Consider the following 10017-nt stretch of genomic DNA (forward strand, 5'->3'; position numbering starts at 1 on the left):
TTATGTGGAACTGGTCACGTTATCCTTGATGCCCAGTTCAACACCACACAGTCATATACACCGGTCAGCCATAACATTCTGACCACCTCATTGTTTCTACTGTCCACTTTATCAGCTCCACTGACCGTATAGCTGCACTCTGTAGTTCTACAGTTACAGACTGTAGTCCATCTGTTTCTCTGATACTCTGTTACCCTGTTCTTCAGTGGTCAGGACCCTCATGGACCCTCACAGAGCAGGTACTATTTGGGTGGTGGGTCATTCTCAGCACTGCAGTGACACTGACATGGTGGTGGTGTGTTAGTGTGTGTTGTGCTGGTCTGAGTGGATCAGACTCAGCAGTGCTGCTGGAGTTTTTAAACACCTCAGTGTCACTGCTGGACTGAGAATAGTCCACCAACCAAAAATATCCAGCCAGCGTCCTGTGGGCAGCATCCTGTGGGCAGCATCCTCTGACCACTGATGAAGGACTAGAGGATGACCAACACAAACTGCGCAGCAGCAGATGAGCTGTCGTCTCTGACTTTACATCGACAAGGTGGACCGACAAGGTAGGAGTGTCTAATAGAGTGGACAGTGAGTGGACACAGTGTTTAACAACTCCAGCTGGACTGCTGTGTCTGATCCACTCATACCAGCACAACACACACACTTTTTAATCCGTGGGGTTCTAATCATGAACACCTGACCACTTTAGTTTTGTTAGGGCATGTTAAGCTCTTACTGGTCCACTTTCAGCCAAGTGAAGCTAAAATGAAAGGAAAACAATGCAGTGAATCGTTGAATTAATTGGAAAATGTGTGGAGACATCAGGGTTGGGTCGGAGCCAGAGGCCATAGCAATGCAGCATTTCACAAAACAACACATACGCCATCCACAAGCTTCGAGAAGTCTGTGCCTGCGCTTGTTTCTTCAGTGTTTCACATTGAACCCTGTTGATTCGGCTCATGTTTACATCTAAACTGAGTTTCATCCATAACCGCACCCTTCAAAGGGCCCATACCCCACATTTATCCACGCTTTATTTCGTTCACCAATGCCTGCTTATGCCATTTGTGTTGTCTTATGTGCCAAAAACGTCTTTATTTCCTTTTATATGAAGTTTTTTTTTTTTCCATCCTGTCATTATTCTTTAAAATTAAAGGGAAATTCCACCAATTTTTAAAAATGTCTGTATGATTAAGTCGTTAAGATGCACATCCTGTGTCACCAATAAAAAAATAAAGTGTGGCTTAATAAGGCATGATAACCTTTCCACGTCTTACTAAGCTGTGGCCACGACTTAATTATCTTGTTCCCATGCCTTACTAAGTCATTACAGTGCATTAGGATCTTGTTTCCATGCATTAATAAGTCATGGCCATGCATTATTTCCATTTATATGGGATTTCACCAGCAGGGCTCCGTATCATTCAAAGCGGTGGTGATTGGAATCAGATCTATGAAGAGGTTAATGCCTCAAAAGCTACTATATATATATATATATATATATAATTGTAATATATCTGAATGATCCATAAACTCACTGATGGTCGATACAAAGATCTGGGTGCAGAACGGTCATATGTGATGGTATTTTTATGGCAAATTTAATCTTATTTTGATCGATTTTGGCCATATTCATGATCAAGGTTATTATAAAGTGCTCGTAAATAAAGGGTCTTCAAAAATAAGAGAGCGTGGTGGCTTTTAAGGGTCATTTCTGCCTAAAATAGACCAAAAAACAACCAAATGAGTAAGAAAATGTACTAGCAATAAATGTGGTCAATGAGCTCCGTAGCCCACAAATAGGTTCGATAAGTGTGCCAACCACTCGGAAAGAGGGGCGCGGACGAGTTTTGGGCGAGTTGTGAGTGAAGATGACGCAGCTAAATGAACCATTAGTCTGCTTACTTATACCGCTTTTCGCGATTTAGTACTTTATAGACACTTAAATTGTTGAAGTTTGGTACATATTCGCGCTCATGAGCTGCTTTGACTGACCCGCGCCCCCCCTGCGGTGCGGTGAAATGGTTTGGCCCGGCGTGTAGTGCGCAATGTGCGTGGAGTGTTTAGTGTTCAGTCACTCAGCGCTGCTGGCAGGAGAGGGGAGCCAGTGGGAGCCAGTGGGAGAAACCAGGAGAAATAAGGAGAAATACACCGACACAGACCCCGTGCAGCCCTGCAGCAGAACACACGGGGCGGGGAGACATGCAGCATCAAAACTGAGCTCCTACTTTTGTGAAGGACCTGAGAGAAAAGTTAGTTTTTCCGCTCTTGTTGAACTTTATTTACCTGTTCTGTCTCCTCGCTGATCGTGAGTAGCGTCTGCGTCTCTCTCGGCTCCTGTGCGGGTGGGTTCGTGTTCAAACTTTGCCCTGTTTTGCTTCAACTTTGCCTGTTTTTTTTCCGAATTTCCCGTTCCACCTTAAATGGTGCAGCAGTTCCCATGTAACCGCTACAACGTACGCGCAGCAGTTTCAATGCAACTGGTGCGCCATTTAAGGTGGACCGGCGAGTTGGATTAAAGGCTGGCGTTGAAGAGGCCAGATGTTTTCCCTTTCTGCTCTGATGGCTTCACCACTGCTTTTCTGGCTTTCTAACTTCATCTAGCAGTAGCAACAGGCTAAGGAAACGGCGATGTTAAGTGCCCCCCCCCCACCCGCCACCCCCCTGGTGGACGAGAAGCCTCCAAGCCGTCCAGCTAGCGAGGTTAGCTATTGTTTGCCCAGGCTTGTTTTTACTATGAACCACCTGTGTTTACAGTCGCTAACGACCCACAAACTCCTCCACTTGCTCAGCAGCTCGCCCTCTGCGCCCAGCCTCGCTGTTAAGCGCCTCCTTAACACTTTTAATCGACTGCTAAGCTGACTTTGTTAGCAGCCAGAACATGAGGAGCTTGGAAAGTTGCAGGGGAACCCCACCGACTTTTCGGAAATTCTGCCTAATTAAACGGTTAAAGTGTAATCAGAGCGGTTTGGGGTGAAACTCCCTGTTCTAGAGAAACAGAGTCAGAGCTGCTCACAGTGGTGGTGATGGGAACCAGACGTCCCCCTCTAAAAGCTCCTCACAGAAAGTCCCTGGTTTACATGAATTCACTGCCTGAGAGTTTTGGCCTATAAAGTGTGTTTTGAAGTCTGTTGTGGTGGTGAGGTCCATGCAGGGCGTTGTGAGGCAAAGTAGTCCCCAGAACTTTCCACTACTGCTTGATCATCGACGGAAGGCGCAGCAGGTTCACTATAAATTTTGGATAGCAGATAAAATGTCTGTATCTGTGTTGTAGTCATGGCGACGCCTGGTTCCCATCACCACCACCGTAGAGACATCCGAACCATTCCACGCCAAGCCGCCCTGAAAGACTTTAAAGCGCAATGATTCGATTATGCATAAATTTTTAGAAAGTTGGTGGAGGCCCCCTTCCCTTGCAGCTGCGTTTCAGCCCATCTGACTTCATGTTACTGGCTGGGATGGCTTGTTTTCCAGCTTCAGTGGCTTTCATGCTTCCATAGGTTCTTCTGTTGGCTGAGCTGGTGTCGGTGAGGAGCAACGCTGGGCTGCAGACGGGAGTTTTAAGGGGTTTTTAATATCAGCTTAAGCGGATTAGTGGCTGTTTACACCAGCAAGGAGTGAAGATGTTCTAAGATCGTAGGAACGTGTCCTGCAGGCCATGGAAGCTTTCAGTATCTTCAGATATTCAGAGCTACAGCTCTTCGCCTCACTTCCACTCACGTTTGGCCAGGAACCGTGAACCGACGCCAGTTATGATTGGTGGTTAAATCCAGTTTCGGGTTTGACTGCACGGTAAAGAGTGTGAGTGGTTTTGTGCCGTTCCGTCGTGGATTGTGTGATAATTGTGGCCACTTTGTGAGTTTATCGCCTGTTTTGCTGACCAGGCATTCCTTCAGATGGTTCTGGAGATGATAGAAGCCGCATGGTGGCCAAAAAGACCGAATTATCTTTGTTTATGATCGTGTTGGTGTAAATAACTGGGTTATTACCACATGAACAGCCCATAGGGGTGTCATAGGATAGTATATGAGCTGTACCGATACACCGGTTTTCACATCGCCGATACAATTTTCTGGTTTCAGATCCAGTTTCAGTCTAAATGGTATAGTGTCAGCATATCAAACAAAACGGGTTTCTGTGTCGATTTGCAATAAATTCCAAATTAGGGTGATGGATCAGTCAGGGCTTGGGCTGAGGGATTCATCGTTTTTATGTCAGTATAAAAAAGCACAATTAGATTTTTTTGCCCAGAGCGTTCAGCCGTAGTGTGGACGATGATGTAAATGTGGACGAGGGATTATTTTCCATAGAATATCCTGATTTAATCCTTGTGATCCAAATTCAGTCACAAAGCAGCACATGCACCATATGGCCAAAAAAAATCGGTCATCTGGCTTCACACGCATATGAACTTGAGTGACGTCCCACTCTTAATCCATAGGGTGTAATATGATGTCGGCCCACCCTTTGCAGCTATAACAGCTTCAGCTCTTCTGGGAAGGCTTTCCACAAGGGTTAGGAGTGTTTATGGGAATTTCTGACCGTTCTTCCAGAAGCACATTTGTGAGGTCAGACACTGATGTTGGACGAGAAGGCCTGGCTCACAGTCTCCGCTCTAATTCATCCCAAAGGTGTTCTATGGGGTTGAGGTCAGGACTCTGTGCAGGCCAGTCAAGTTCTTCCACACCAAACTGGCTCATCCACGTCTTTATGGACCTGCTTTGTGCACTGGTGCTCAGTCATGTTGGAACAGGAAGGGGCCGTCCCCAAACTGTTCCCACAAAGTTGGGAGTGTGAAATTGTCCAAAATCTCTTGGTGCTGAAGCTTTAAGAGCTCCTTTCACTGGAACTAAGGGTCCGAGCCCAACTCCTGAAAAACAACCCCACACCATGATCCCCCCTCCACCAAACTTTACACTCACAATGCAGTCAGACAAGCACCGTCTCCTGGCAACCGCCAAACCCAGACTCGTCCATCAGATTCCCAGATGGAGAAGCGTGATTGGTCACTCCAGAGAACTCGTCTCCACTGCTCTAGAGTCCAGTGGCGGCGCTTTACTCCACTGCATTCCACGCTTTGCATTGATAATTAACTCATGATCGAAAAATTGCAAATTTATCTTGCAATTACAAAATAAATAACTCATAATCTCAACTTTTGTTTTCCAGAGATCATAAGATATTTAACTCATTATCTCAACGTAAAGGGTCCTAGACTGTCTCTGGGTCAGTTCCCCTCTCATCACTGGGGTGGAACCCTCAAGGCTCCATCTCAGGACCTTTAGTCAGGGAACATAAAACATTCGGTTATGAAAAGGTACAAATACGAACTTCTCACCTGGAAAAACTGATTTAAGCTTCACGATCAGACCTTAGAACCACTGTTGGAGCTTTGAGGGAACGTTTTTCATTAATCTGAAGAACCCTTTCGCTATGCAAACAACCCTTTCATGATGCAAAGTGTTCATGGTTCTACATAGAACCATTTTCTTCTCTAAAGAACCAAAAGACAGTGAGTGTTACACTCTTAAAAATGGTGCTTGAGTGGTTCAGGAGCACTTTGCATCATGAAAGGGTTCTTCAGGTTGAATAAAAATGTGCCTAAATGTGCTATAGACGGTTCTATTTAGAACCTTTCTGCCAAGGAGTCCACGCAGCACAGTGTAAAAACCTTTGGGTGCTATATAGAACCATCTACAGCACGTTCTCCATCAATCTGAAGAACGCTTTCATGATGCAGTGAACACTTTAGGCATGCAAAGGGTTTTTTTGAGTGAACAGAGACATTATCTTTACTAAAGTACCTTCGAAGAACGATGTTCTCTTTGTTTGTGTAACTTCTCCGTCACGTCCGTAGCGATGTGTGTGTTGATGCCCTGAGCTTTATGGTGGTAGAGCGTGACACATTGTTCTTATATTATATTATATTAGTCGCTGTATCTTCAAAATAGTAACTTTACAGGAGAAGGAAAAACCTACTTTACTTTTAATGTAAGTCAATGGAACCAGACGTCTTTCCAAGCCGTTTTGGGTCGTTTCTTTAAGTCCATTCATCTTGAGATCTACGGACAGGGTAAAGAGCAACAGGCCTTTTCAGATTACGTCAAAAACTGAAAAACGACAAAACTGGAGATACGAGGTTTTGTTCAGACAACAGCGATCTATCATTATATTGTGTTACGCATGTTATATTTCAAATAACGAGTTTCACATAAAACGATTCATCTCTCAGCCCTGCGTTGTTCCTCAGACCCGCTCTAGTGTCGGACGCTGTGAGAAAAGTGGTCGTCGTATGTTAAAATGCCCTGAAACCGGCGGCGGTCGTGTCATTAATAATAGGAGAAAGCTGCTGATATTATTCAAATGTTCAGCCTTTTTCTTGATGCAGTGTCAAGTCATCGCTTTTGGTGAAGGATGTTGTGCAAAACTGTGGGCAGGTTCCACGTAGGCCTCAACTACATGGTTCCTGTTGTGGCTTTATGAAGGACAGCTGCTCTAAAGTTACCTCATATTGAAATCACTGTGGAAGAGTTCTGTTCCAGTCTGTGTTCCTCATCGTCATATTCTGCCAAACCGGCCAGGGAGTTGCTCTTTGCTTCCAGAAGACAGACCTTTAACTGGACACGATGGCACCGAAAGCTTCAGCTGTTCAGGCCAGAAAGACTTGGCTCAAAATTGCACTCTCAGAAATAAAGGTTCTAGACTGTCTCTGGGGCAGTTCCCCTCTCATCACTGGGGTGGAACCCTCAAGGCTCCATCTCAGCGCCTTCAGTCAGGGAGCATAACTGAACCATAATCCACTGAAATGATCTGTTCTAAGCTGGACTGACTCCACACACCCCGCCTCGCCTCGCCTCCAGGCTTTTACTCTACTGCTCTGTTTTAAAACATTCGGTTATGAAAAGGAACAAATACCAACTTTTCACCTGGAGAACCTGATTTAAGCTCCACAATCAGACCTTAGAACCACTGTAGAACCTCTGAGGGACCATCTACACTGTTTGTACCTTGATGAACAAAGAATGTACCTTTATTTCTGACCGTGTAGCACAGCTCCACAGCTGAATCAGATCAACAGGTAATAATAAAATAATCCTCCTCTACAGTAAAATAAAGCTCTGCTGATCCTTCAACACAGTTTAACAGTAAATGGTCTTAAACGCTGGAGTTAATGTAGAACTGCTGATTCACCCTTTAACCCTGAAGATCAGCGCAGACGGCTGGTCACCATAGCAACACAGACGACAGTCTCGTCCAGCTAGTAGCTACGAAACGGCAAAGAGAGAGATTTAAGACGGACATCGATAATTTGGAGACGAATGGACTGATTAGTGTTTATAGTCACTCCAGCTGGTTTCCTGATACGTTTAATCTGCAGAGAGAAACTCAAACACTAAAGTCACGAGGCTGTCGCTTCTCATTCGCCACCTTAAATGACACCATTTAAGGTGGAACGGGAAATTCAAACAAGAAGCTGTTGAATGAGGATCGACAAGAACCTGATCTGCTTTAGTGGAGAAGTTTCCTGCTGGAGATGTGAGAAAAGCGGCTGTAGCTGAAGCTGAGAGCAGAGCAGAGTCAGTCTGAGTTTTTCTCTTGGATTATATTTTTATCAGTGGTACAACTGAGACTCATTTCCAGCCAAGATGGTAAAATGAACATAAAGCGTTGTGGTTTGATTTTTGTTGAAAGGGCAGACTGGCTCCTCTGACCGTCTGGGTCGCGACCCCTGCTGTACGGTATCAGCTCGTTTTTGTTGGCGCCGTCGCGTGACGCGGTCGCGGTCGTGGCATTAGAGTTCATCCTTTTTTCCCCCCAGGCCAAACCACCGATCGCCCTGTTCGAGCGAGTCCCTCCACACGGCCGTGCTTGCCGGACTCTTCCTGTCCGCAGGGCTTTCTGGTCAGAGGCTCGTGGGGAATGTTTGTGGTGGGTAGTTGGGCGTAACTGGGTAATAGGCCTAATTTCTTCAGAGTGCGCGTAACAGGTTTGGCATCTCAGAACTGCTGTTTATTTGGAATACAAGCTAATAACGTTTCCCCTGCTGACACGATGAGACCAGATGACCTCTCCACGGATATTTAGCTCAGCTCTTTTGCCGTATTGTTTGAAGGAGCGTCTCCGTCTCCGTCTGAGGCCGTGATTCATCCAGCCGCGGCGTCCAGCTCTGAAACATCTCCCTCTGGACGGGGAAGCTGTTTTAATCACTGCATGTTTTTGAAACCGTCTCAGGTTTGAATTTCAGGTTTGATACTCAAACTTGGACCACCCTGTGCAGTGAACGGTCAGCGGTCCCGTTGAGGGAACTGATCTAGGAACAGGTTCTAATGACCGTTTGCTGGAGTCGACGAACTGATCTATTATTGTTTTGCGTTCGCTTCTCAGTGGTTGGGGCTCCTTGACGCCCCCTGTATTGCATTCGTTTTCAATATCAGGAAAGCCATTAGGTGTCAAGCAGAGGGATGTTCCACCAAATGTTCAACATTCCTGCTTCATTCGTTCATGGAGATGCACAGTCGTTCCGGGTGGTTTGAGGTGAAGCAGGTGGCTGTTGGGAAACCTGCCTGGCTCTTAACTGATTTCTTTACAGTGGCGTTGATGGGAACCAGGGGTCGGAGTGTTCACAGCGCTGTTGTAAATGTAAACATACAGATGTTTATTTACCATCTCAAAGCACGAAGGAACCTGCCCATCTGGAAAAGTTGTAAAATGGTGATGAATCTGGAAATAATCCGTTTTCTTTGAGGACCTTTTTTTATCCTCACTTCACACTCCTCCACGAATGGCCATGACATTTTGTTTTATCGGTTCTTCTCAAAACTATCGGGCAAGGCATCCGTTGCCAGCTTGTGTCCCAACTTTTAACTAAAAATTGAGCCCTTCGGTCGTTTGCTTCGTAATCAGCAGTTCCACTTTGAATAACATTAACATCTGTTTACATCTTATTGATTTGATCAGCCAGAGATTTAGAACAGTCAGTGGAGTTCCCCTGTAAGGTTGAGGCCGAGGAGCTTTTCCTCTGGATTGAATCTCTTCTAAAACCTGGACCTCAAGAACATGTTGGGGGTTCATTTTTAGTATTAGACTAAAAGCCAGGGTGCTTATTGATTTATGATGCTCAATAATGGGAGCATTGATCCAGGATCAGCCTCTATCCTGGTCTAAGGATGGTGTTTACTGGAGTCTGAGGAGCTGGCTTCTTTGAGATCTAATAAGTAGCCAGGAACTGGAACGCTGGCCAGCAGTGTTGCTCAGAGCCGAGAGCTCGGTATTCCTCGTTGTGTGCCCCCGGGTAAGCCCCCTCCCCCCACCGCACACACATTCTGTATTGTACAGATTAAACGCGGCCCAGACAGAGTAAGTTATCAGACGTTCACACATGGTTGAGTCTGGTCCCATTAAGTTTCTGATCTACTGTAAAGGCCTTTGTACTTTGGATGCTTTCGGAGGCCTCGTGCTTCTGCACATGGCTGCATTGTTTTATAGTGGTTGTTTTGGCATTAACTGGGTCACTTAATCTGGGTTGTTCTGCCGTCCCACCTACAATGGAGGTTCCTATATTCGGTCACATGGTCCACAAAGATGGTTTTATTGCCTCATTTGCTGTGAGGTTAATGATCCACGGCCACGAGAGGAGCCACTTCTGCTTTTCCCTCTGCACGTTCAGGAGCCCAGCGCTGACGTCGCTCTCAGAAGCAAACATGAGAGAAGTGGAAGTGTCGCTTAGGGGTGTGTTCACAAATGTACAGAGCGTCTCCTCAGTGTGGAACTGAGTGCGTGAAGGGGAACTCCACCAGTCTTTTAACATTTCTGCTAAATGATGTGGTTTATGTGCTGCCGAAGTCATTCAGAGCTGTGCACAGTGGTGGTGATGGGAACCGGACGTCCTGTAAAACTCCCTCACGGAGAGTTAGTACGTTTAGATCATATAAAGTGTAATATTTATGTATTTATATAGTTTATTCAGCTGCTTGATGTCTGAGACATGGTTCTGCGGCAGTGTTAAGGAAATATTTTGGCCTTGGATGC

The 10017-nt window shown here is 45.7% G+C and overlaps 1 protein-coding gene across 3 annotated transcripts in view; it reads left to right on the forward strand.

Moving 5' to 3' along the window:
• Nucleotides 1–2071: 2071 nt before the first annotated feature.
• The window catches only part of fam53b (family with sequence similarity 53 member B), a 44117-nt gene continuing 36171 nt past the window's right edge, over nucleotides 2072–10017 (forward strand). For 2 of the 3 annotated variants that reach the window (XR_005131342.1, XM_037544333.1), the window contains exon 1: nucleotides 2072–2240. The gene's annotated coding sequence lies outside the window, so the exon portion shown is untranslated. Of the gene's footprint in view, nucleotides 2241–2314; nucleotides 2334–10017 lie in introns of those variants that run through there. The other variant, XM_037544334.1, reaches the window with a different exon arrangement.

The sequence above is a fragment of the Pygocentrus nattereri genome, chromosome 13, assembly GCF_015220715.1.
Source record: "Pygocentrus nattereri isolate fPygNat1 chromosome 13, fPygNat1.pri, whole genome shotgun sequence".
Taxonomy (NCBI): domain Eukaryota; kingdom Metazoa; phylum Chordata; class Actinopteri; order Characiformes; family Serrasalmidae; genus Pygocentrus; species Pygocentrus nattereri.